General features: G+C 43.6%; 1 protein-coding gene and 1 non-coding gene across 2 annotated transcripts in view; both read left to right on the top strand.

The window, feature by feature from the left end:
* GRID2 (glutamate ionotropic receptor delta type subunit 2) overlaps positions 1-27797 on the top strand; it is an 873695-nt gene that overhangs the window by 94373 nt on the left and 751525 nt on the right.
* LOC114815756 lies at positions 19228-19365 on the top strand. Its single transcript, XR_003763558.1, has one exon. It is a non-coding gene; the product is annotated as a small nucleolar RNA SNORA7 (small nucleolar RNA).

The following is a 27797-nucleotide window of genomic DNA, read 5'->3' as shown; positions in this document are numbered from 1 at the left end:
TCACGAGCCTGAGAATCAGAAGAATCTGGGTTCTAATCCCGGCTCTGCCTCTTGTCTGCTGTGTGACCTTGGGCAGGTCCCTTAACTTCACTATGCTTCAGTTCCCTCATCAGCAAAATGAGGATTAAAACTGTGAGCCCCATGTGGGACATGGACTCTGTCCAAACTCATTGCCTTGTATCTAGCCCAGCGTTTAGAACAAAGCCTGGTGCAAAGTGCTTAACAAATACCATTTAAAAAAATAGAAAAGGATGGCTGGGAAGGGAAGGATTGGACAAATGGGAATAGAGTCAGGGCAAGTCTGTGGTGGCTAATCAGCTCTGAAGGCGATTTACAAACTTCATTAGTGGGTGCTAAATCACAGCCATGATGGGCCAATTTAGAGAAGGAACGGGAAGTGTAATTAAGGACCAGTTTCTGTTGTCCTGACTCTAGGAACCTAGGAATGAGGGGAGAGAGTGTGAGCGTGAATCATAGCATAACTGGACACTTGTGTTCCTTGGAGTAATGCCTCATCAGGTGACGGATTAAGAAGAGAACATAACAAATGGTGGTTTAACCTTCTCAAGAACAGTGCTCGGCACATGGTAAGCACTTAACAAATACCAACACTATTATTATTATGAGATTATTCAATCTGTGACCACTTCCTGATTTCAGGAAGACTGATAGCTGCATATCCTTATCCTACCTAGAGATTATCCAGACCCTTTGAATGCTGTGGAAATAGGAAAATGTGCATTTTCCTTTTCAGGTAAACAAGACCCTGTCCTATTCTGAAAGTTGTTACAAAGAGCTATTCGGGTGCCAAATCCTTACATTATTTTCCTGTAAAATAGTAATCTAGTAATTACCAATACAGTCTCAAGTTGGCAGTTTTACATTTGAAGGAACAGCTTTCTATTTCATATCTCTCTGACCTCAGAATTTTAGTATTTTTGCAACTTACGAGGGAAACAACAAATAAAATTTCCCATTCTCTGAAGAATGAGATTGAAGTATGAAGTAACTTTTTCAGGTTCGGACTTGGAAAAGGTATTATCTAATATAAAATAAAATCCGCCACACTGTCATGCCGTGGGATTTTTTTAAATCATTCATACGGCTGTGAAGTTGCTCTTGTTGGTATAATCTGGCTCTTTTATTCAGTTCGTACAACTACTACCTCCTCACTGTGTTGAACTAAACATGAGTGTCTTGCTTTTAGGGGGAATGTAGATACATGACAGCTAAATTAGCCACTGTTGTCATTTGTTGCTTAACTGCATTATATAAACAATCACTTTAAGGTGTTAAGTGTTGGTGGGGTGTAAAGTGCTCAGAGAAATGACAGGCTCCTATGATGAGGTAGGCAAAGATGAATATTAACATTTCTAGCAGTGGAATGCATAGTGAGTGATTCTTCATCTTCTTATATAGAAGGTTAATTAAAAAAGGTCACATGTCTGCAGACTCCCAGTGGGTAGAGTTTATAGTTTATATTTCATGGACACTTCTTCCAATTTTCAGCCAAGGTGCAATATTATCTGAGGCTGTTTTACTGCATTCTTGAATTATTTAACCACCTTGGCATAAACTGATAAATTCTCTACTAATAGATTTATCTTCAAACTGGAAGGACCGACACCCCAGTTCTCTTATAATCTGAGGGCTGTATTTTTGCAAAACGATTATTAAAGAACGCTCACGCTATAGTTCTTATCCTTTCTGACATACACACACACACACAAGCACCTTCTTCTGAAAACGTGCCATCCTGAAGTATATTCCCTAATTCTTTAATATCATTATATCTTTTTATTAGAAGTTGAGACTTACCCAAGGTAACCCAGCAGACAAATGGAGTAGGCAGAATTAGAACCCCGGTCTTACGACTCCAAAGCTTGTGCTCTTTCCACTCCGCCTTGCTGCTTCCTTGTAGACAGGGATTGTGTCAATCATCTCAGTTGTATTGTTCATTCTCTACCACTTAGTACAGGGTTCTGCACTCAGCACTCAGTAAATACCATTGACTGACTGAACACTGTGTTGAATCTGCAAAGTAAATCATAATCATTCACTTGTCTTCTTGTGTAATTGCCAAAAGAACATGATTATAGCAGTTCTGTGACTTTATCAAAATTTCTGATGGATGCCACTAGCCTGTTTAGATTCTAAGTGTATTGGAAGGGTATTTTAGCTCCTGCTTCCGGACACCTTGTTGTAACTTCAAGCATGGTGGCATAGAAGAGAATAAAAAAGTCATCCTGAGAGAAGGATTGCAGTGATAAATGAAGACCAACCTACTCGCCATACTTCAGTCTCATCGATCTTGCCGCCAACCCCTAGTTGATGTCCTGCCTGTGGGCTGGAACTCCCTCCCTCTCCATAAGACAGATAACCGCTCTTTCCACTATCAAATTCATATTAAAAGCACAACTCCACCAAGAGACCTTTCTCAACTAAGCCCTCATTTCCCCTACTCCCTCTTCTGTGTCACCCTTTATTCACCTCACCTTCAGCCCCACAGTACTTAGGAACATATCCATAAATTATTTTAATGTCCATCTTCTCATAAAGACTATAAGTTCCTTGGGGGTAGGGAATGTGTCTACCAACTCTGTTGTACTCCCCCAAGTGCTTAGTACAGTACTCCTCACTTAGTACAGTGCTCACACTGTAGGTGCTCAATAAATATGCTTGATTGATTGCTATCCAGAGCCCTAAAAGTCAAAGGTCTACAAAGCTGTTGTGGTATCCAACCTTCCATATCGCTGTAAGTCCTAAACACCAGAATAGATGTATTTCTTACAACTTTCAAACATTTCTTTACCACCTTATTAACTAGCCATCAATCAATGTCAGGTACAATGTTCGTTAGCTTTTGTGATACTTCAAGCTAGAAACTGTGTAGGGTTAACCCCAGCATATAGGACACTTCTGCCAGACACTCTTTTTCACAAATATGTTTAAGTTTGTAAGACTGAGAAAAACACACTCGAGAGCTCTATTTAAAATACAAGCATCTAAGATTAGAAGAAAATTCCTTTTTTTGAGTCGGGGGATTGGCAGGTCATGAACACCATAAGTAAATGTGCTATCTCTGTATGAAATGGAACATTAGACTTGGTATAAAATGAAGGGTTCTTTCCCCTTGAATGGCTGCAAAGTCTAATGAAATGTGTGCTTTAGCAGTAATAACCCGATGATTTGTATTCACACATTGCAAAATATTAGTGTGTAGATCCTTGTGCTGCAAACAGCCAAGGGGAAAGATGCCAGTCTTCCTGCTTAAGGTGGTTTCAAGTGAACACAAATGAGCATGGAGTTTCTATTTATATTGTCCTTTGGGCCAGAGCTCTAGAGAGTGCTGGAGACCCAAGATAGGTCCCAATTCTCCTTCTGTCATCACCGATATGGCAGCAATGTTCATGGATCTTATTGCCGATCATCTCGGGCTCCAAATTATTTATGAATTTCTTGATCTTTAAAGAGGAGCTGAGTGTGTGGGCTGGGCTGTGGTAGGAGTACTATTGATTGTAGAAAACTAAGTCTCCCAATGTGGAACACATTTAAATCCATTCACTCTTACCCTCTTGGGTTACTCTCCTCCCCTAGGACTGCCTGACTCTCCTCTGGATCCCCCTTCCTATGGGTGCCCCCTCACTGAATTCCCCTCCCCTTGTCCTTGTGTTCTGCCTGTCCTGTCCATCTCCCTATTGCATCTAGATTGTAAGCATGTTGTGGGGAGGGAATGTGTCTGTTACACTTTGGTGATATACTCTCCAAGCACTTAGTACAGTGCCTTGCACACAACAAATGCTCAATAAATATGATTGATTGATCGATTGTTTCCCCAGACACTGGGAAAATAGGATTCTTCACCATATGGCCTACACCTTTAGAGTGACAGCATCTGCTCATCAATCAAGCTCACTGCCCTTTCCCCTCTACCACTCTCCTCCTTCCCACCACACTGCGAACTATCCATCGGGTTATCCGATGGCTACTTGCATTTCCAATGAAATGTCTCGTTTCCGCTGAAATGTTTGTTGTCAAAATCCTAAATGTGTTTTGCGTCTGGCTAAGTCGTAACGTCTTTATTACGGGTTGCTTAAACACTTGGCAGCTCCGCTGACATGGTACTTGCCCATCCACTACCCATTCCACTAGAACCTTGTCCCCAGTCTGGACATTACCGTCTCCTGGACTCCTCACCCATCACCCTTGCCATTGCCACTGCTAAACTCTCCTCCTGAGAATCTTTGTCAATGGCCTTGATTTCACCAGTGTGGAATTATCCTCCTCTTCTTTAGAAGAAGCACTGTGACCTAGTGGGAAGAACACAGTCCTGGGACTCAGGAGACCTGGGCTCTAATCCCGGTTCTGCCACTTGCCTGCAGTTTGACCTGGAACAAGTTAATTAATATCTCGACCTCAGTTTCCCCATCTGTAAAATGGGGGTTAAATATCTGTTCTACCTCCCCTTTAGGCTGTGAGCCCCTTTGGGAACAGGAACTGTGTCTGATCAGATTGTATTGTATCTATCTCTGCACTTAGCACGGTGCTTGACGCATAGTAAACGCTCAAGAGGTGCCACAATCATAATTGTTACTTCTCTGATCACCCCTTCTCAGACTCCATTAAAGGATCTTCATCCTCCCTTCATTTCTTAACTGTGGTGGTACTACGAGGCTCAACTCAGAGTCTTCTGTTCTTTTTGCATTTTACTCATTTTCTCAGAGACCTCATCCATGCACATAATTTCAGCCTCCATTTCTATGTGGGTCATCCCCAAATCTAAATCTTCAGTTCTGAACCCTCACTTAGGCTACAATCTTGTATCTCATCTTGTCTCTTGGACATCTCTATCTGGATGGCCTGATAAAACCTGAAACTCAGTAAACTCAGTTATTGAACTTTCCATCCTAATCGTACTCCTCCTTCTCATTTCCCCATCACAGCCTACGTCCACACCATTGCCAGCCTACCTGTCTCGGAAGGTCACAACTTTGGAATTAATTTTGACTTGTCATCTATCTCCCACATTCATTCTATCTAAATGGGGCAATTATCAAATGTCCAGAGGTCATAGATTCAAGTGAATAGACAACGCAGAAGGAAGAGCAAGCCAGGAAAGAGAGGACTAAATTGGGAAGGCCTCTTGGAGAAAATGAGACCTTAATAGTGTCCTTACCTCTCCACCTTTGTGAAAACCACTTTGGTTCAAGCCCTTATTATCTCCTCCAAGGTCCCGCTAGACTGTAAGCTCCTTGATGATGGGGATCATGTCTACCACTTGTATAGTGCAGTCTCAGGTGATTTTTACAGTGCTTGGCATCGATTGAGTGCTCCATAAATACCACTGATTTATTGATCTCCTGGTTTTATTTTTAAAAACTCTCTTCTTCCTGGATCAAGACTCATCTTAAATGCACCTGGACAGATTACCCTCTACATCTCCATTCAGAACCCATTACTGCTCTCTTTAAAACCCCCCAGTGGCTACCTGTATTTGCTGTAAACATTTCAGACCACTGACTTCAAGGATTTCCATAAGCTCTCTCTATCTTACCTACCTGCTTTCCTCTCCTCTACACTGCAGCTCGTACTCTTCAGTCCTCCCAAGTTAACCTTCAAAATGCAACTTGCTCTCCCATCTCCAGCTCATTTCTCATTACTTTCTCCACTGCAGGAAACTCCCACTCTCAAAATCACATCATGTTCAAAGCCCTAATCAATTTACCTTAGAGGAGCACTGTTAACTATCACAGACCTGGGTGTTAGAGGACATGGGTTCTAATCCTGGCTCCACCACTTCTCTGCTGTGTGACCTTGGGCAAGTCATTTTCATTTTCTATCCCTGTTACCTCATCTGTAAATGGGGATTAAAACCATGAGGAAAGGCAAGGTGATGGAGAGCTTTAATGCCCATAGTGAGGAATTTTTATTTGATACAGAGGTTGATAGGCAACTACTGGAGATTTTTGAGGTGGGGGAGTGACATGCCCCGAACGTTTCTGTAGAAGGATAATCCGGGTAGCAGAGTGAAGTGTGGACTGAAGTGGAGAGAGGCAGAAGGTTGGGAGTCAGAATGGAGGCTAATGTATTATCTACTCTAGCACTTAGTACAGTGCCTGGCACATAAGAAGGGCTTAACAAATACTTTATAATCAAAAGCCAGACAAACCTCCCCCAAGAAGCATCCTTTGACTAATCCCCATGTCACCAGCCATGTCACTCCATCATGACCTGGATAGACATGTGTCTATTTTGATTTTATTTAAAAATCGCTTTTTTTTTTTGCTCATCTGTATCTATTCTCTTGTCCGTTTGTCTTTTGTTTATTGGTCAATACAAATCTGTTTTTCTCCTCTATTAGACTGAAAACTCCTCAAGGGGAAGTGTTTTACTTAAGTTGTTTATTCCCAACGATCTAGTACATTGCTCAATTGACATCAATAAACATTCTCATATAGTAGATGCTTAGAGTGCTTTGCAGACAGGAGGTACTTGGACAAGGCTGTAAGCTACTTGTGAACAGGGAACGTGTCTGCCACGTCTGTTAAATTGTACTAAAGTGTTTAGTACAGTGCTCTATATACAGTAAATGCTCAAGTACCATTAATGGTTGATTGATGAAAGCTTTTGGCATTTCAGTCCAGGACTCTGTCTTCCAAGTAAACTACAATGGCACCGTGACTGGGGGCAGTGAGAAATTAATTGCTTTTTGTTCTTGGTTTCTCAGTGTTCCAGTCATCTTTCCACCTTTTAGACTGGAAGCACCTTGCAGGCCAGGAATCTGGTCTGAATCAACCTCCTTGTCCCTGATCTCTGCATTCGATATAGTGCATAATAACTGTTAGTAGTAGTTGTAGTAATAACATGGAATCAAATCAAATACAGTCCCTACCCAACATGGGGCTCAGAAGCTGCGAAGGAGCTAGAACCCATATTTAGTCCCCATTTTTCAGATGAGACCGAGGCACAGAGAACTTAAATGACTCGCACAAGGTCACACAGCAGGAGAATGGCAGAGTGAAGGTTAGAACCCTGGACTCCTGACTACCAGGCCCATGCTTCTCCCTCTAGGCCACATTCCTTCTCAATATTATTATTTTATATTAGTATTATCATCATTAATGATAATAATGATAGTACTAATTATAACTCTACGATTTCCTTGGATGGTGATTCATTTGGAGGTTATAGCATATCTGTCTAGTTTATTTCTCTTAATTCAAAATATGAAATGTTGTCTTGGTGCATATCAGACAATTCATTTGTCTTTAATGAACAGCAAACCTACTTATTTTAAAAGTCCTCTTCATATAAGTATCCAGTTCAATTGTTTGAGAAAATACTGTGAGGAATTATTTTCTTGGATTTGGGGGATCACTGGGATGTTCCTGGATTTCCCAGGCTGAGGTCCCAACTTTAGCTATCACGGCACCAACGTTAAAGAGTTCACAAAACAACGTAGGCATCAGACAGGAGCTGGAATCTGGAACACAGCCATTCTCTAACCCAACTATTGATTTGATTCAATGCCCAGACTTCTGGGGCTGAGTTCAGACATAGACTTTGGCCAGAATTCCTCACTGGCTCCATCTTTCTCTCCCGCACCTCTGTCTACCTGGATTCCCCGGCCTACAACCCCTCTAATCCTTCATCTATTTGCAAAGTTCGGCCTAGGTGTTCTTCTGCAAACCCAAACTAGAGCCTCACTCTGGAAAAGCAGCTGAGAGTCTCGAACTTCAAAAAGCTCAACGCAGCTTTGTCAGCTCCCTGGATCTCAAGTGAAGAAATCCCACTCTCCTGAGGGTTGTCATCCTGATTCTTTCTTGGTTCTTTAAGTCAGTCAATCAGTCAGTGATTTTTATTGAATGCTTGCTGTGGGCAGATCACTGTGCTAAGTGCTTGGGAAAGTCAAACGCAACAGATCTGAAAGGCACGAACGCTGCCCACAAAAGATTACCATGTAGAAGGGGAGACAGGCATAAAAATAGATTAGGGAGAGAGCAAAGAGTGGGTGAGAGGAGCCTCTTCCTCAATTCCCAGAGGATGTTGAAAGGGGACATACGGTCCTCCATTGAGGTGGATCAGCCAGCTGCCAAGAGTTGTGTAATGTTGGTATTTGTTAAGCGCTTACTATGTGCCGAGCACTGTTCTAAGCGCTGGGGTAGATACAGGGTAATCACGTTGTCCCACGTGAGGCTCACAGTCTTAATCCCCATTTTACAGATGAGGTAACTGAGGCATAGAGAAGTGAAGAGACTTGCCCACAGTCACACAGCTGCCAAGTGGCGGAGCCTGGATTCGAACCAATGACCTCTGACTCCCAAGCCCGGGCTCTTTCCACTGAGCCACGCTGCTTCTCTTTTACCTTGTTTCTACCCAGCGCTCAGAACAGTGCTTGGCACATAGTAAGCACTTAACAAATGTCAAAATTATTATTATTATATTGTACCTACCCCAGTGCTTAGTATAGTGCTTGGCTTAACAAACGAAAAACCCCACAATCCTTTGCCTTACTCCAGAGGCACATCTGAGCAGTGTCTCACAATACATGAGGTCACATGGCGTAGTGGGTAGAGGACATGGACGGGAGTCAGAAGGTCAAGGGTTCTAATCTTAGATCCACCACTTGTCAGCTGTGTGGCCTTGGGCAAATCACTTCTCTGTGCCTCAGTTCCCTCATCTGTAAAATGGGGATTAAGAATGCGAGTGCCATGTGGGACAGAAGCTGTGTCCGACCCAACTTGCTTGTATCCAACCCAGCATTTAGTACAGGGCCTGGCACATAGTAAGTGTTTAACAAATGCTACAATTATTATTAATGTGTTGACACATCCCTCTGGCTCTCCTGAGCATACAGACTGACTGTATGCTCCGGTATCTCTGATATTCTTGCCAAGGTGGAGGCAGGATGATCTGATGGGTCTGAAATATACCGATAGTCTGGTTTGCCTTTGGAGCCTACAGCTCAGGTTTCTCCTCTCCCTGGCAAACTAGTCTCCCAGTGTTTAACCAAGTTTCCCTAGCAACTGTGACCCTCAGAGCAGTGGGTGAAGAGTTCATTGGGTCCACACGCTGGGCCTGGAAGAGAGTAGCTGAGGGAAGACATGACAGGTAGAAGGTGACTGAGAAGGTTGTGTGTGGAAGCCTCCCACCCTGTGTCCACACCCCACAGTGTCAAAGAAGCAACATGGCCTAGTGGATAGAGCACAGGCCTGGGAATCAGAAGGACGTGTGTTCTCATCCTGCCTCTGCCACTTGTCTGCTGTGCGACTTTGGCAAGTTATTTAATTTCTCTGTGCTTAAGTTCCCTCATCCATAAAATGGGGATGAAGACCGTAAGCCCCATGTGGGACAGGAACTGTGTCCAACCTGAATACCTTGTACCTACCCCAGGGCTCAGAACAGTGCCTGGCACATAGTAAGTGCTTAACAAATTGCATTTTAAAAAAAACATCCACAGTGAACCACACCCCAGTTGAGGTCAGGAGCAGAGACTTCCCTGATGGCACATTTTACTATCTGGAATCTTCCCTGACTAAGCCCTCATTACCTCGTCTCCCACACCCTTCCACATCGCCCTTCCACTTGGATTTGCACCCTCTATTCACCCCTCCCTCAGTACCACTGAATTTATATACATATCTGGAATTTGTTCATTTATGTTAATGTCTGTCTCCTCCTCTAGATTGTAAGCTCGGTGTGAATAGGGGATGTCTCTACCAACTCTGTTATATTGTACTCCCCCAAGCACCTGGTATAGTGCTCTGCACCCAGTAAGTGCTCAATAAATCCAATTGATTGATTGATTGGGACGCAAAGGACCAAAATAAATCTTCCCCCATCAGAGACAGCTGAATGGCGTGTCCCTGGCTCGTAACCAGAATCCTTTCAAATCCCTCAACAAAGTGGGGAGGGAAATTTACACCGGAGAAAACCACACTCTTACGGTAACTGCCCACTCTGTAGACAGAAAACCGGTAAAGCAATTAAATGTATATTAAACATAGCGAGCACCAATTGGCTAATTAAATTGTTGAAGCAAGGAAAAGAAAAAAATGTCCAGCTATTAAGATAGCAGCAAGCTATGCAGCTAATCTTGAGGACTTTGGCGCTTTTGAGTGCCATAAATCAGAGTGACTTTTTGAATAGCTTCATAAAGCAAAACACCATTGTCATTCCACTCATGGCAACTGAAGCCTCTCTTTAGCATACAGATCATTGGGAAACTGTGGAGAGTAATCAAGCAGAGACTCATTCAACAACTGGGATGGGAGAGATAGGCTCTCTGTAGCGGAGGCTTGGCAGCTGTGGTAACTGTGGAAATAAGTACCTGGAGAAAATGTCCAAGGTAGTAATAGGGGCGAAGTGAGTGTAGGGTGCCCTGCGGGCATTCGGTGTTCACCCCACCCTCAGCACTTATGCACCTATCTGTTATTTATTAATCTGTATTATCATCTGCCTTCCCGTCTAGACCATAAGCTCACTGTGGGCAGGGAATGTGTCTACTAACTCTATTGTACTGTACTCTCGTTCATTCAATCGTATCAGGTTGGACACAATCCCTGGCCCACATGGGGCTCCCGGTCTAAGCAGGAGGGAGAAGCGGTATTAAATCTCTATTTTACAGATGAAGAAACTGAGGCACAGAGGAACTGGGTGAATTGCCCCAGGTCACAAAGAAGGCAAATGGTGGATCAGGATTAGAACCCAGGTCCTCTGATTATGTTGCCCATGTTCTTTCTTTTCACTAGGCCACACTGCTTTTTATAATTTTTATTGATTGATTAGTTAACCAGGCCTGAACCTCAACAGAAAGTCCCCATAGGCCTGTAGAAAGGACCCTTCCTTTTTCTTCCTCACTCCATTTCCTTTGCTCAGGGAAGGAGCATGTGGCTTTGGGCAAGTCACTTAACTTCTCTGTGCCTCAGTTTCCTCGCCTGTAAAATGGGGATTCAATACCTGTTCTCTCTCCTACTTAGACTGTGAGCCCCAAATGGGGCAGAGACTGTCTCTGAGTTGGTTATCTCACATCTACCCCAACACTTAGTACAGTGCTTGGCATATCGTAGATACTTAACAAATATTATCATTCATTTATTTATTTGCTGGTCCCCACAGTATTCACCTGGGACCCAGAGTCCTATGCCACATGCAGAACAGTTTTGAAGGGTCACGTAACCTTCTGTATCCAGTGTCTCCATCCTTACTGACTCCCATCTCTTCCTCTTCCTCTACCATCTCTCCCTTTCCGGTCTTGTCTTTGCCTGTCCTGATGTAGTGGACCACATCTTCAGTCTTCCCAGGCCTCTTGCTCTGGGACCCTTCCGTGGCCCTGAACCATTAAGGGGAGGAGGAAAAAGAATCTCCAAGTGGGACCAACAGGAATGTCTCAGGGATCCCGTTGGATCATCCAGAGGGAGGTGCTGGAAAGGCTTCTTCTCCCTGCTGGAAAAGGCTTCCTCCATAAGCGGGTGCCCTGCCGTGGCCACACAGATGCGTTCGGAGCCCTGCGACTGGGCTAGGGATGGAGATGAGGATAGGCGGTCCTTGCTGAGCATCTTTGGGAATGATTTAAATAGGCAGCACCTGTTTCCCTTCCTCACCTCCTTTCGCTAACCCTAAATGGCCTTTTCCCACCCATCAGGAAAGTCGAGTTAGGGTGACAGTGCCTGAAATAGACTGCTAGTTAAGAATGAGCCTCTAACTGGGACCCAAGAGGTGCAGCGTCAACTAAGGTCTGATCATTGTTCTCTCCTTCTGCCCTTTGCTCTTGATCCTGAACTGGAGAGGGTGGAGAATGGGTGGTGGAGCCATCGCCTCTGAGGTGGCAAGGGTGACTGTAAGATCAGAGCCAATTTTCCAGGTGGGAATTCTGGGGACCCACTGCTAAACATTACAAAAACACATCCATTGATGTCAGACGCATCCACCAAAAGCCTTCCAGTTTCTTGTCCATGGTCGATGGAGAAATAAGAGATATGGGAAGTGGTGCCACAGGAGCTGCTACTGTGCTTGGCCACTCAGCAGAGGAGAAATTCTCTTGTGTAACACCTGAAAAACAAAAAGGCCAATAACTAGTCTCATCGGTGTCAGTCATGGCAAAGACATGAGGGCTCAGGGTGAGGCCTAGCAATTCCACTATTGGTGGAATAACCCTGTATGTTGGAATTAGTGACTGTGGTTTTGTACATTTTTGTCTGGGGGTAGCTTTCCAATCTTACCTGACCCAGTTTTGGAAGAGCAGGACAGCTCAGAGAAGTAGCAAGGCCTAGTGAATAGAGCAGGGGCTTGGTAGTCAAAGGAGCCTCAGTTCTAATCCTGGCTCTGCCGCCTGTCTGCTGTGTCACCTTGGGCAAGTCATTTCATTTCTCTGTGCCTCAGTTCCATCCTCTTTAAAATGGGGATTAAGACTGCGAGCCCTATGTGGGATAAGGGCTGTTTCCAACACCATTAGCTTGTATCTACCTCAGTGCTTAGAACAGTGCCTGGAACATAGTAAGTGCTTAACAGATAACTGCGGATATCATTATCATACACCGCGACAAAAGTCCTGGACCGTATGACAATTGTTTAGATGTTTCAACCATCATTTGGACATTCGCTTGAGGTGATTTTCCAGTAGTCTTGTTCAGCGTAGGCCAGTCACCAGGCTTAACCACAATAAAGACTCCAAAAGCAGAGGTCAGAATTAATTTCTGACCCTCTGGGAAACTCTTGATTTAATAGGCAGAGAGTATCATCAAAAGTCCCCAAATCTCTCCTTCAGGAACTCCCATTTGCTGATGACTGTGCTCTGCAATCACACACTCAAGAAGACATGGAGATGATTATGAGCTGCTTCCAGAATCAGCAAACAGCTTGGGTAGACAATTAGTCTGAAGAAGACTGACATTAAATACCAGCCTGCACCTGGCAGCCCTTCACAACTCAGGATCTCCATCAGTGACACCTTGTTGAATTCTATTGCTAAATTCTGCTGCCCGGATAACTCATTTTACAATGAGGAAGATTGGACAACGAGATGGAAAAACGAATCAAATGGACTAGTGGACTGTGTTCCGGGATTTCATTGTTGGCTATCTAGCCTTGCTGTTTGAATTTTAGACCTTTGGGAGACCGAAAGGCCGATGATGCTGCCACTGTCGGATCAATTAATGGTATTTATTGGACACTTACTGTGTAGTACAGAGTAGCGTACTAAGTGCTTGGGAAAATACAATACAATAGACGTGGAAGATGCCCCTAAAGATCTTACAGCACCGACCAGAAGATTTAAGGTGCCAGCCTTTCTTATGGCTGGGAGATCTGGATTTACAGTCGACTTTGCATTTGATTTTTGTAACATTGGTGGCAATATGTGGGAAGACAGAAGCTCACAGTCTCGATCCCCATTTTACAGATGAGGAAATTGAGACACAGAGAAGTGACTGGCCCAAGGTCAAACTGCAGACTAGCGGCGGAGCCGGGATTAGAACCCAAGACCTTCTGGCTCCCAGGCTGGTGCTCAGTATTAGGATTGGATCCCTCCACAGGCAGGTTTATTTTGAATGAAGAATTTGGCCCGGAAAGTTCACCCCTTGGTGCTGTGGCAGATGACGGCACTTTTGTGTCCTTGGGTGTAGCACTTGGCTCCAGAGGCACAAGCTGAGCTGCAGTCATCTGGGACGCGCATCATCTGGGTGTTCAAGATGACTCATGGGGGACCCGCCCGTTACCTCCACTTTTGCTGCTGGTGTGATTTATAACTCAGCTGGCGGAGCAGGTCTCATTAGTGGCCTGAATACAAATATCCTCCTACAATAAGGAAGCAAAATGTGGTTGTTTCAATGCTAATGTTTCATATTTATCCTTCATGTCTCTGAAAGGGCTATCTCTGCAGCCCTGATAAGAGACGGTGATACCGGTGTATGCTGTAGTCTTGATTTGGAGCGAGCAGTGAGGAGGTAGGAGAGAGTGATCAAATAAAAAGTTACAAATGGGCAGATGTGAAAAGTAGAAGGTAGAATGATTAAATGAGAGACAACGTCTTCTGGATATCTATTTCCATCACTGGTAATTGCTAGGATGTTTGTCCATCAATAGGAGCTACCTCTTTTCTAATTAACCTTCTGTCCCTTCCTGATTAGCCACTGTTTAGCATTTGCCACATTTCAATTCAGGGCCAGGGTCCAATTCAAACACAGAATTGTGGCATTTTGTAAAGGAGTAAGCCAGGGAGACGATGTTTATTAGCAAAGTAGGGAAGCAACTTGGCCTAGTGGAAGAGCGTGGGTCTGAAAGTCAGAAGGAACTTGGTTCTAATCCCTGCTCTGCCACTTGTAAGCTCTATGAGCTTGGGCAAGTCACTTGACTTTTCTGGGCCTGTTACCTAATCTGTAAAATGGGGTTTAAGACTGTGAGCTCCATGTGGGACAGGTAGTGTGTCCAACCTGATTACCCCAGCATTTAATACAGTCCCTCCAAATAGTAAATGCTTGACAAGTACCATAAAACAAGTGAAAACACATGCCCCATTTCTTGGTAATGATGATGAGGAAAACTGTTCTAAGGGAATCACTGAAGAGTGTGATCTGGGGGATAGAAAAGCAGTGTTGGAGTCAAAAGACTAGGGATTTATCCATCAGTCAATGTACTGAGCACTTTCTGTGTGCGGAGGCCGGTACTAAGTGCTTGAGAGAGTACAGTAAGTCAAAGTTGGTAGATGTGTTCCTTGCCCCCAGTGAGTTTACAGACTAAGAAAGGAATTAAATACCTGTACTCCATCCCTTTAAGCTGTATCTGACCTGCTTATCTTGTATCTTTTCCAGCAATTATTACCATGTTGGCATATGGTAAGTGCTTAACAAATGCCAAAGTTGTCACTATTGTTGTTATTATTTGAGCTAGATCATTTCCCTAGCTACGGTAGTCATATTCTTCAAAATCCCAGAAGGTCCTTTTGATTCATCGAAGAAAAATAAAGAGATCATCAATCATAATCAGTGGTATTTATTGAGTGCTTAGTGTGTGCAGAGTACTCTACTAAGTGCCTTGGAGAGTACAATACAACAGAGTTGGTAGGCATGGTCCCTGCTCACAACTAGCTTACAATCTAGACGGAGATAGTCAATGGAACTGTTTTTCATGAGCTTCATTATGGCCCCATAATGCTTACGTGTTCATACAATATTTCCCCTAAACCTTTCCCTGAATAGGTTTAGGTTTGGGTTTTCTCGTTGGAAAAGCTACAGTTTGAGTGGGAAGTTTTCAGAGTATCTTCATAGAAGAAGTTGGATCTGGATGATCTTTTCTCCAGCTCAGAATCAGTGCAGGGGAGGCTGAAGAAGAGCTGTTGGAGCAGCTTTTGGAGAGAGAAGAATGTTTGTTTGTCAAAGATTTACTTCTGATTTGGAGACTGCAGAGCTTTGGAAAACCGAGAATAAATGGGAGATAGAGTTTAAGTGAAAGATCATCGATCGCCATCGCTATCACCCATGTCACCGTGGTCTTAACCTTCCAGAAGCATCCATCCGGTTGTGTAGTGCTTCAGGTCCTACACAGAAATTTGAAGGATCAACAGGCTTGTTTACTGGAGCTCAGCATCAAAGACTGATGACTGTGACTGTGGGTGGCTATTACAAGGCCCAGGCAGCACTCGGGTGGTCATGCAAACATCAAGCAGAAACATTAATTGAGGCATAGGCATCTGCTCCATGGGGCCCTGAGGCAAATGCCAATAACTCCATCCCCATGGTTTTTCAAATAGGAAGGGTAGCATAACTAATCACCTCTTGTCCCTCCCGGGTTCGCTGTAGTCCTCCCGGCTGCCACGTGGAGGGGGCGAGGTCGAGGTGCTGTTGGGCCAAGTGGGTGGGAAGACTGTGTGGAAGGAATGAGGGCTGGGCATGGACTGGAGGTTTTGCTGTGTGAGGGCGGGCTGCGATTTCAAGAATCGATCGGGGGCTGGGCAGTGGCGGGCATCAGACTCTGGAGTCAGGGGATCCAAATTCTTATCCTGATTGCACCTGCTAGGTGATCATGGGCAAGTCACTTAACTTCTCTGTGCCTCAGTTTCCCCATCTATAAAATGGGGATCAAAAATCTATCCTCCTTCCCTTGTAGACTGTGAGACCCATGTAGAGCGAGAACGATGTCCCGTCAACAAATATAGTCCAATCCCATTTTCTAGCAGTAAGTAGAGCTTTTACAAATAGCAGTTATTATAATGATATAGAACTATGGCTGTTTTGTGCCTACAGCATCCAGAGGGCTTGGATGGTGTCATGGGGCATGAGATCAGGTTGGGGTGAGGTAAGTAACTGTACAGCTCTGGGGCAGGGGTGATGAGAGTCACTAACATCCAACCCTATTCCCCAGTGAAGACCAGCAGGGAGGTGCTGGAGAAGGAGAAGGCACTCCTCATGGCTTAGTGGATAGAGCACAGGCCTGGGCATCAGTAGGACTTGAGTTCTAATCCCGGCTCTTCCACACGACTGTTATGTGACCTTGGACAAGTCACCTAACTTTTCTAGGCCTCAGTTACCTCATCTGTAAAATAGGGATTAAGAGTGTGAGCGTCATATCAGGTCTATATCCAACCTGATTAACTTATATCTATCCCAGCGCTTAAAAAAGTGCTTGGTAGATAGTGTTGAACAAGTACCATTATTATTATTATTACTTCTTACTGCTTCTTCCCCATCCCCTCCTTCCCTCTCACTTCCCTCCCCGCCTCCTTTCTCTCCCTTTTCGCCTTCTTTTCCCTTTGCTTCTTCCCCATTCCTCCTTCCTTTCTCTCCCTTTTCTCCTTCTTTTCCCTTTGCTTCTTCCTCCTCAGTGCCCTTCCCACTCAAAACTCCATCCCCAGCTTCACACCAACACTCAAAATGAAAAGTGCCCCTGACCCCAGCTGAGATACCTACATTAAATGGACACTGACCGTGTGGTGGGCAGGGAACATGTCTACAAACTCTGTTATTATTCCACTCTCCCAAGTGCTTAGTACAGTGCTCCGAACACAGTCAACACTCAAATACCATTGATTGATTGATTAGCATTCCTACTCTCCTGATGTTAATTTCTTTTGATTCTGTGATTCTAAAACATTCAAGGAAATGTTTATATTTCTTTCTCTTTGTAGTGTATTGATTTATTTGTAGTTTTTTTTTTAGAGAAATGGCCCTGCTGGGTTTTTTTTTTTATTCTGGGGTGGCTGTCTCAAAATTCTAAAACTATAATGAATCTATTCAGAATCTCCTGTGGATAAGATCAGAAAATTAATTAATAATGTTGGTATTTGTTAAGCGCTTACTATGTGCCGAGCACTGTTCTAAGCGCTGGGGTAGACATAGGGGAATCAGGTTGTCCCACGTGGGGCTCACAGTCTTAATCCCCATTTTACAGATGAGGGAACTGAGGCACGGAGAAGTTAAGTGACTTGCCCACAGTCACACAGCCGACAAGTGGCAGAGCTGGGATTCGAACTCATGAGCTCTGACTCCAAAGCCCGTGCTCTTTCCATTGAGCCACGCTGCTTCTCCGTATTCTTAATTCTTAATTAAGAATTATTATTAATTCTTAATGTATTATTATTATTATTAATAATTATAATTCTATATTATTATTAATTCTTAATGTATTATTATTATTAATTCTTAATGTATATGTGGAGTACTGTGGATATTTTTAGAAAATACCTTTTTCATAATGGACCAGAGACCGTCGTAATGTCTGCAGCATTGCTAAAGGGATAAAAAATTGCCATTACAATCCATTATTGTTATTTCTACTATAATGTGTTTTCATTATGAGATTTTGATAGAACATGATAGAGCAAACAGAGAAAGAGAATGTCTTATCTCACCCATGAATTGGTCAGAACACACTGTGGCTTTATCAGAAACACTGCATCAGTTCATTGACATTGTGTAGGGAACTTGATAGAAGTTTTTAAGATCACCCTTCCCAGTTTTTTGCTGGAGACTGAACCATCCCCTGTAAAATGCTAACAAACTAAGAACTGTATTTTTTATTGAGGAACCCAAGGCAGAATGCTTGGCACATGCAAGGAAGAAGCAGTGTGGTGTAGTCGAAAGATCATGGGCCTGGGAGTCAGAAGACCTCGATTCTAATTCAGGCTTCGCCATTTGGCTAGTGTGTTACCTTGGCAAGTCACTTAACTTCTCTGTGCCTCAGTTTATCTGCCGAATAGGGATTCAGTACCTGTTCACCCTTCTACTTAAACTGTAAGTCCCATGTGGGACCTGATTATCTTGTATCTACCCAGCGATAAGTGGGGATCGAGACCATGAGCCCCAAGTGTGACATGGACAGGGTCCATCCTGATTATCATTTATCTACCCCAGCACTTACTACAGTGCCTGGCACATAGTAACCACTTAATGAAGACCATTATCATTATGAAAGCCTGGATCCTGGCCATTTCTCACTTTTAAGATGCACTGTTTCAGTTGTTTGCAAACCACCTTCCCCCCGAACCTCTTGTTTACCATTGAAACAGTCATTGGCATAACATGATTTCTCATTCCTGCACTTTTGTTATTTTAAGGAATGTCACTACCAGTTGTAAAAATGATGGCTGTACTTGTTCAAGGCAGTGATCCATCCAGTCCAGGATTTGGACTCCAGCAAGGGAACTGGAATGTGTGAAAAAACTGTGAGATGGTTGCCCTCCTGGACATTCACCCACTGGGTAGAGTTGGACCATTCAAAACCTCTAACTCTTCCCTTCCCCATCCTTGAATTTACCTAGGGTGACCTAACATGGACCACTTGACCGTGGGCCACCTAGAACCTCTCCTTTTCCTTCTGGTGTTTCCACCTGCATAGCTTCCTGTGGATTCCAGGCCTTCACCCTGTGCTGGGTGAAGAAGTGTTCAGTGCCATCCTGATGCTGTGACACTGGGCAAGGTACTGACAGGCAACATCTGCAGGTACTAGTCTCGTCACTGGTGTGGAATTGAGGAACATGTAATAATAATGATGATAACAATGATAATAATGGTCCTCGTTAAGCTGTTACTATATGCCAAGCACTGTTTTAAGCTCCGGGGTAGACACAAGTTAATGAGCTGTGAGAGTGATTCTTCTCAAGACAGGCTCTTTCCTTGAGGACAGATTCATGTTTACTGATTCTGTTGTACCTTTCTAGTCACTTAGTACAGTGCTCAAGGACTACTACTGTTTGAATGACTGAGTTTGGAAATATGTGGTTGGAAAGGGAAAATTCCCCTCTCAGGGTCGCCCCTGGAGAGTTTCTAGCACTCTACTCGTCTCGGCTACGAGACGGAGAGTCTAGCAGAGGCCTACCCATTCCATTCCTAGCTTGGGTAGTGGCTAGCGGGTGGAAGGCAATCTGCTACAAGTCAGAACTCACCCACGGTGGGCAGAAGTGGCATGGGAGAGAGTCGAGGGTAGAGACAAGAGTTTTCTGTGCGCAAGACGGCAGTAGTAAACCAATTCTGTATTTTTACCAAGAAAGCTCTATGGATACACTACTAGAACCATTGCTGATGGAGAGCAGGGCATTCTGGGAGAGATGTGTCCGTAGTGTCGCTACGAGTCAGAAACGACTCAACGGCGTAAGACAAGACAAGGGAAAGTTGTCTCACAGAAATCACACTGCAGGCCACTGCCCAGCTCTCTGCTGTTCCTTTGAGGAATGTCTTCTCCCTGATGGAACATCATGCTGTCAGGTATTGGTTGGTTTTCCAGAGGTTATTTGGGGAGGTCTACGTTGCTGTCCATTATTCCTGTTGCTATTCCCTGTGGGCATGACCCAAGGTAGCCAAAGTGAACATAAGACATATTGATCTTTCCTCAGATCACAGGTTTATTGTATCTCTTGGCCCAGGGTCAAAACTGCAGTCTGAGTTAGGAGTGGATTCTACCTGCCAAAGACTCACTTCATATTGATATGAAACATTTAGTTTTTGGTGTGCGAAATGCTTTATGGTTTGACTAGTTGTTCTTCAGATAGCCTGGAGGGGATAGATGTCTCAGGAGGGAGATGTCCTTTCTCTTCCATCTGTGAAAATCATCCTGTTTCTGATCCTCTTCAGTTTCCCAAGGCAGGTGTGCTCTCTCCCTGCAAGGGGTTCCAAGAAGGCAGGATTCAGAGGTAGTGTTTCTTTTCCAGAGGTAAAGGTGGGCTGTCTGTTAAAATGCAGGATTCTTTCCAAGCCTGACTTTGGACCACTCCCCATAAGACTGTAAACTCCTCGTGGGCACAGTTCATGTCCTCCAATTGCATTGTGCTCTTCCAAGCTCATAGCACAGTGTTCTGCACATATTATGCGCTCGATAAGTACCATTGATTGTACTTGCTCCTTTCTACAGGAACGTGTGACAGAGCCTCCTGCACAAGGTCTCTTGCTTCTGCTTCTTCCACCAAAGAGGCCTGTTTCCTGATCCCTGCAGCTTCCAAATGACTCCCACAACATGACTGAGTTTTTGTGACACTTAGTTGATCAACCTTGCCACCTTTATGGTCATTTTTGGGGCTTAACACCTGGGGATAGCCCTAGGGTCCCAACCCTAGGATCCCAGTGTCCTTATTTATTAAGAGTTAGAATAGGGAATTTCTCTGGAATTCATGCTGCTTCACCAATTGTCCTGGTGGTTTAAGTTTTCAGCCACCTTCTTTTGATGTAGTTATGGAAATTCCAGATGGCACAGGAAGAGTTGGTGTTCAGTCAATCAATTAATCAATCGATGGTATTTATTGAATACTTACTGTGTTGTACGAGGGTAGATACTTGGAGAGTACGTTATTGTATCTACCCAAGCAGTCAGTACAGTGCCTAGTACATAATCAGCACTTAACAAATGCCATTATAAAGGGCACAGGCACAACACTGTACTAAGCGCTTGGGAGAGTAGGATACAACAGAATTGGTAGTCATGTTTCCTGCCCACAAAGTGCTCTGCATACAGTAAGCACTCAATAAATACGATTGAATGAACAAGCTTACAGTCTAGAGGTCAGCTAGGCAGTCCTGCTCCGTCCCTCCACTATGCCTGCGAGTGTCTGAATTTATAGGTTCCATAAAGAGATTTTACATAATAAAAATAATAATGATGATGGTATTTGTTAAGTTCTTATCATATGTCAAGCACTGTTCTAAGCGCTGGAGCAGATACAACCTAATCAGGTTGGACACAGCCCCTGTCCCACATGGGGCTCACATTCTTAATCCTCTTTTTACAGATGAGATATCCGAGGCCCAGAGAAGTGAAGTGACTTGCCCAAGGTCACACAGAAGAGAAGTGGCAGAGCCAGGATTTAGAACCCACTTCCTCTGACTCCCAGGGTGGTGCTACCAGGCCTCTCTGCTTCTCATGATCGTCCTTGGTTGTAAACAATAATCTATATTTGTTGAGATGAGGATTTCAACACACTGTGGTTGTTTGACAATGAATCAAACGGGGTCCACAGTTAAGGGTAGTGGATAGGCCCCAAATCCCTCTCCTGGCTTGCCTCTGAACATGCTATCAAACAGAAAGGAAGGCATAGCAGTCCACTCTGGGATGGATCTGAGAGAGGCAAGAGAGAAGTCCTTTTGAAGTGATGTAGCTGGCTTGAGAGGACAAAGAAAAAGAGCAAAGATTTGGGCCTTTTAAAAATTTACCCAGCACTCTTATGCTACATGAACTTCTATAAAATATACACTTGCTCTGAAATGGGGCTCTCTAATGCAATGGGGTTTGGAAGTTGTTTCAAAAAGAAAGGAACGAGTTTTACTAGATGGTGTCTTTTTGATTCAACTTTACAGGTAAAGTAGGGAGAATGAAGCTTTGAAGCCATGGACAGCTTTGAAACACATGCATCGGTGTGCATGAGTTGGTATTTCTGTGAGTGCCCCGAGCTAAGGACATGGCTAAGTCTGTGGGCCAAGGCTCTATGAAGGGTCTTTTCCAAGCAACATGGTCTAATGGATAGAGCACGGACCTGGAAGTCAGAAGCACCTGGGTTCTAATTTGTGTTCTGCCACTTGTCTGCTGTGTGACCTTGGACAAGTCACTTCAATTCTCTGGGCCTCAGTTACCTCATCTATAAAGTGAGGATTAAAACTCTGAGCCCTATGCGTGCCAGGGACTCTGTCCAACCTGATTAACTTGTATCTACTCCAGGGCTTAGTACAGTGCCTGGCAGGTAGTAAGCATTTCACAAATACCATAAAAAACGCTTTTATCAACTTGAACTCCTGAGTCCATCATAAAAATGGTGAATAAACTCCCAAAGACATCATGGGTGGGATTTCAGCCTTGATTACTCTCAGCCCAGCTCTGCTTCTAGGGTTTTACCATCATATATCACCCGCAGGATCTTACATCAAACACCATTTATAGTTTGACTTTAAAGATAAGGGATCTGGGAAATTAATTCCAACCCCCACATTAGATATATTCCTGGCAACAGCAAGTCAGACCCTAGAACCACATTCAACAGTTAAGTGGGAAATGCTAACACATATATGCCTGTTTTCAGCTTCTTGTGATAGGCTTTAAAATATTATATCTCTCTCCAAGTGTCCAACATAAGTTGCTGTTCACAGAGAGGGTAAGGGTGAGAACCAGGAAGGAAATCTCAAAGTACCAGGGCCAGCACTAAAGAATGACATTAAGCAGCAACTCTGTCCTGAGGTTACATACCTAACCTTCTTTATGTAATCAAACCTCATGGAAATAAAGGAAAAAATCAAATTAAGCTTCCTCAGCCTTTTGAAAGGGTGATGAACTCTAAATGATATTTCTGTGCGTAAGACATTTGTGCAAGTCAATGCATAATGAATAATTAGTAAAAGGTTTGCCTGGTTCTGAAGACTCTAGATGTTAAGCACCATTTTCCCACATTTTGAATTGTGTTTAATTGCAAGTATGTGAGACAAAGGTGCAGTAAAACCAAAAAATCACCTGCGAGGAGAAAACTGTAAGCTGATTGATTGATAAAGAGCAATTTACTGTGGGGCAGAGTCAGGTACCAAAATGAAATTTGAGAGTTTGGGAAAGTTCAAGATTACTTTCTGGCTCTTCCGAAGAAAGGGGTCAAAGGAGGAAGAATCTCAGTATTACAAATTATAATGGGAGACATAGTCATCCAAGATACTAAAATAGCTGAAGCATTAAATGAATATTTCCAAATACATTTACAAGAGGGAACATTTATGACTATGTATCCTCTATCAGAGTCACTAAGGCAGAGGTAATCAGTGAGGTAGAAATTATAAACCTAAAAGGTTCTGAGGTTGAAGTCATTTAGAGAAAGTTGGAATCTGTTTGATATAAGGCAAAAATAGATGTAACCTACCTCGTGTATAAGCTCTCCCGATGGGTAAGGAGGAAGTGGAGAAAAAGGAGGGGTGGAGAGGAAGAGATGGTGGAAAACGAGGAGGAGTGAGCAAAGTTGGGGAGGAGCAGAAATAAAAGGAATAGGAAGCGAAGAGTGAGGGAAAAAATGAGACTGGACAGCAAGGAATTGTTATTTGTAATGACAAGACAGAGTTCCTGTCCTCGATCTGGTAATGGCTGGGCTGAATTACACGCTCAGTGAGCCCCTCATCCCCAAGGCTTCTCACAGCCGCCAGCCATTGTGGTGTGGAGTTTAGAGCCGGAGAAGGGGAGATGTGGCTCCTTTAAATATCAGAAATATCCTTGACCTTCAATCCAATGAGTATACCCGGAGGAAAACCTCAGGCTAAGGGATTTGACCTCTCCTGTTAAACACTAACCCTGAAGGAATCAAGAAACCCTAACCCTTTATATAATTTTGGTGTGCCTACTTGGTAGATCCACACTGCGGAATCTGAAGAGTGATTTGAGGATACTGCAGCACTTAATATGATTGTCTAAAGTCCGTGATGGACACGCATGCATATATTCCCCTATTGTTAGATCAATAGCTCAGAAACGCACACACAAAAAAAAACTTCCCAGAATTTCCGACTCAAATTACCATCACTTATATAACCATCCTTTCAAAGTTGAACCTACTTCATCTTCAAAATGACTTATTTCTACTTAAAGTGTCTGCATAGATTTGCATTTAAACTTTGGCTAATGGTGTCTATGTCTGAGATATTTTGTACCCATAACCATATAACCCACATAGCAAACTAACCTTGTAGGTTAGCAAATGAAATTCTTGGTTAAATCATAGATCAGGCTTGGCAAGGGATAGGTGGATGATTCTTGTCTTTCTCATGTTCTCCCTCCCTTCTCCGCTCTCTTCCTTCCTTCTTTCCTTCCCACTCTCCCTCCCCCTTCCTTATGTCTCATGTAAATCCTGGCCCTTACTCGCTTTCGGAGCGTTGCATTTGTCCCCAAATTTGACACAAGAGTTGAAGAAACGGGATGGGATTAAGAACCACCTGACCTAGGAACTAGTTCTAGTTTTGTCACTGACTTGCTGTGTGACCTTGGGCAAGTTGCTTTACCTCTCTGGGCCTCAGCATTATTATCTGTAAACTAGGCTTAAGAAAGATTGTGAGCTCCATGTGGGAGATGGCCTGTGTCTGATTTGATAATCCGCACCTACCCCATGCTCAGAAAATGGTAAGCACTTACTAAATGCTATCTTTCTAGACTGTAAGCTCGTTGTAAGCAGGGGATGTACATTTGTATATTGTGTGCTCACCACACAGTAAGTGTCCATTAAATCACCCTGGGGTAGGATGATTTAAGGGCAACTAAGCTCAGCCCTGGGCTCTAGGGGATTCACCTCTGGCAAGCAGTGGAGCTCTTCAGAGAAGGGCCAAATAGGCCCTGGAATGAACAACCCAGGGGACTTGTTCTGGAGTAGAATTACTATAACTGTCAGATTCTCAGACCTCAATAATAATAATTAATTATGGTATTCGTTAAGCACTTACTATGTACCAAGCACTGTTCTAAGCCTTGTATAAATACCAGGTACTTAAACCTCCCCTTCCTCCTTCCTGCCCTTTTCCCTAGTCAATGGCAGTAAATTTGGTAATATGCCCTGAATCTCACATTCCACTAGGGATGACCCTTGCCTTTTGCCTTCCAGACAAGGACTCAGGCCCATCTTCTTGGATTTGACTCATGCTCTACGAAGTTGAGAACCCAGCTTCCTTCTGCCTCCGTAACCTCTGCCCTTTCTTCCACTGCCTGATTGGGAGGCATAGAAGGCTTTTAGAAAATGGAAACTTTCCTGGGAGAGGCATGGCCGGGGGCAGGTTGCAGTGCAGACTTTATAAGGGGGCAAGGGGAAGGAGATATCAGGGAGCCGGAACCCATCTAACACAGTAATAATGTTGGTATTTGTTAAGCGCTTACTATGTGCAGAGCACTGTTCTAAGCGCTGGGGTAGATACAGAGTAATCAGTTTGTCCCACGTGAGGCTCACAGTTAAACCCCATTTTACAGGTGAGGTAACTGAGGCACAGAGAAGTTAAGTGACTTGCTCATAGTCACACAGCTGACAATTGGCAGATGCACCACCCTATCCAATGGAAAGGGGCAATGGGGGAGTGTGACTCAGGTGTGAAGCTTGTAGGGAGTCAGAAAAATGCTTAGTGATTAGCGTTATAACTTTCTTACCTATCAGGAAGGTGTGTGTCTTACACAGGATGAAATACTCTTTTGAAGTGTGGGTATACAGTGGGAGATCTCAAGATGCACATCCAGTGTTCGCTTAATAAGAATTAAGTCCCCTTCTAGTCTCTCGTATAGCTTCTCCTAATTTGCATGCATGGGTCCAGGGTGAATTCAGCTCCTTGGTTTCCAAGAATACTTGCTAAACCCTCATTAAACTTCAGCACATCCTTGTTCTGTTGGCCTAGAGCATAAGGTTAAAGCATAAAACAGTTTTAGGGTTTGTAAGCTGCAATATTAAATGATACCCAAAGCAACTCTTGGTTAGTAGTCTGATTTTTACATGGGGCACAAGGGAACAATCTTTTTCAGTGAAAAATGTTTGAAGTTGGGAACACATGCATATATATCTAACTTTATGCTCGAAAATGATGCCACTGATGATGAGATTCTATCCATGTGGCTAAAAAGATGGGTTCATAATCAGCATTTCTTTGGGGACTTTTCACATTTAAGGATAGTTCCTTCTGCTGTGGTTGGGTTTGAACCATACAGGAATAATCTCTGCCCCTTGGTATCCGATCTAGCTCCTCCGTGACTACCGGTAACCGAGCTGTTCTGCTGCTGCAGTGCTTTTCCAGAAGTCCGTGGGTATTTTGCAATCTTTGACACTGCTTGACTAAAGTTGTGAATCATTTATTCTTCCCACCTGGCTTTATGTATAGCCTATTTAGTTCCCCGTGTAGGCAGTGCTTTGATATCCTGCAATCATTCATTCTACTCCTATGTCCTGCTCAGCACAGCTGTGTTACTGTGATTATGGCTTCAATGGTGGCAACTGACTGTGTTCCAAGACCTCGTTGTTGATGATCTTATCCTGCCATTTGATGTGGATCCACATGTGGAAATGATTCAACTTGATATTTTGAAATGAAAACCAATTAGTAGTAAAGAACATTAAACAGAACCAGAGAGCTCTCTTGATCTGATCAGAGAAACAGCATAGCTTAGTGGAAAGAGTACGGGCTGGGGAGCAAGAGGTCGTGGGTTCTAATTCCAGCTCCGCCACTTGTCAGCTCTGTGACTTTGGGCACGTCACTTAACTTCTCTCTGCGTCAGTTACCTCATCTGTAAAATGGGGATTAAGACTGTGAGTCCTATGTGGGACAACCTGATGACCTTGTATCTACCCCAGCTCTTAGAACAGGGCTTTGCACATAGTAAGTGCTTAACCATTACCATCATTACATTATTAGCTGCAAACCCAGGAAAGATAGACGTGTACAGGTTATACTGCTGCATTCTCACTTTACATGTGCCATGACACACTCAAAACCAATGAGCATTACTATGTCTTCTGGCAATAAATGGTGGGAAAGAGGAAGATCAAGCCATTACACAATAAATCCCATCTTCACTATGGCAGATATCAGACTGTAAGCCGCAAATTTATTGTGAGCCCCCTGAAGGACAGGGACTGTGTTTAATTGCCACCTGGGTACTCTCTCCCAGTGCTCAGTACAATGTTCTGCACTCAGTGATCGCGTAATAGCTTCTATTACTACTATGACTACTACATTGCCTTTCTGTGTGCCAATGAGGCTTAGGTATTTTTGAGACCGGTGATTCCCGTGAATGAAGTTTTAATCTAGTAACAAAGATATGAGTGGTTTCAAAATGATTCGGATGCTCGAGGCAACAATGTGCCTCTCGGTGCCATCTGAACTTGTTTTCACCCAGCCCTTTCACCCTCAGGAAAGGACGCCAGGTGGCCCAGAACACCGCTGGCAGGTCCTAGGACTGAAACTATTTAGGGGCACCAAGTTCCACCATTTTGATCATAGGTGTCTTAGAGAACCAGACTTTTCTTTCTTGTCTGCATTGTTGCAGAAGCAAAATGACAGCGGATGGTGGAGTGTGGATTTGGGTAACAATTTGGATAGAAAAAATATTTTTCAAAGTGTAAATACATTCAGTTTTAACCGAGCCACTCTGCTGCATTAAGTTGTTTCTCATTTTTACCCTTCTTTCTTAAATCTTGATATTAACTGTAGTGATGCAACTGTCACATCTGTGCCCACAAAAGCTTAAAAACAGCATTTTAAAGTGAAGGGGCATTTTAACCTTTCCCCCTCTTTTCAAACCCCAGGACTCTTTTGGTTGACTTCAACTTGGGGGCTCCATAAAGGAATTACTTATGTTTAATCTTTGAAAATGACCCCGGCATTAAACTTGACATTCTT

Source organism: Ornithorhynchus anatinus, chromosome 12, assembly GCF_004115215.2.
Source record: "Ornithorhynchus anatinus isolate Pmale09 chromosome 12, mOrnAna1.pri.v4, whole genome shotgun sequence".
Taxonomy (NCBI): domain Eukaryota; kingdom Metazoa; phylum Chordata; class Mammalia; order Monotremata; family Ornithorhynchidae; genus Ornithorhynchus; species Ornithorhynchus anatinus.
The sequence above is the reverse complement of the archived record's forward strand: the minus strand, read 5'-3'. Positions and strand labels throughout refer to the sequence as shown.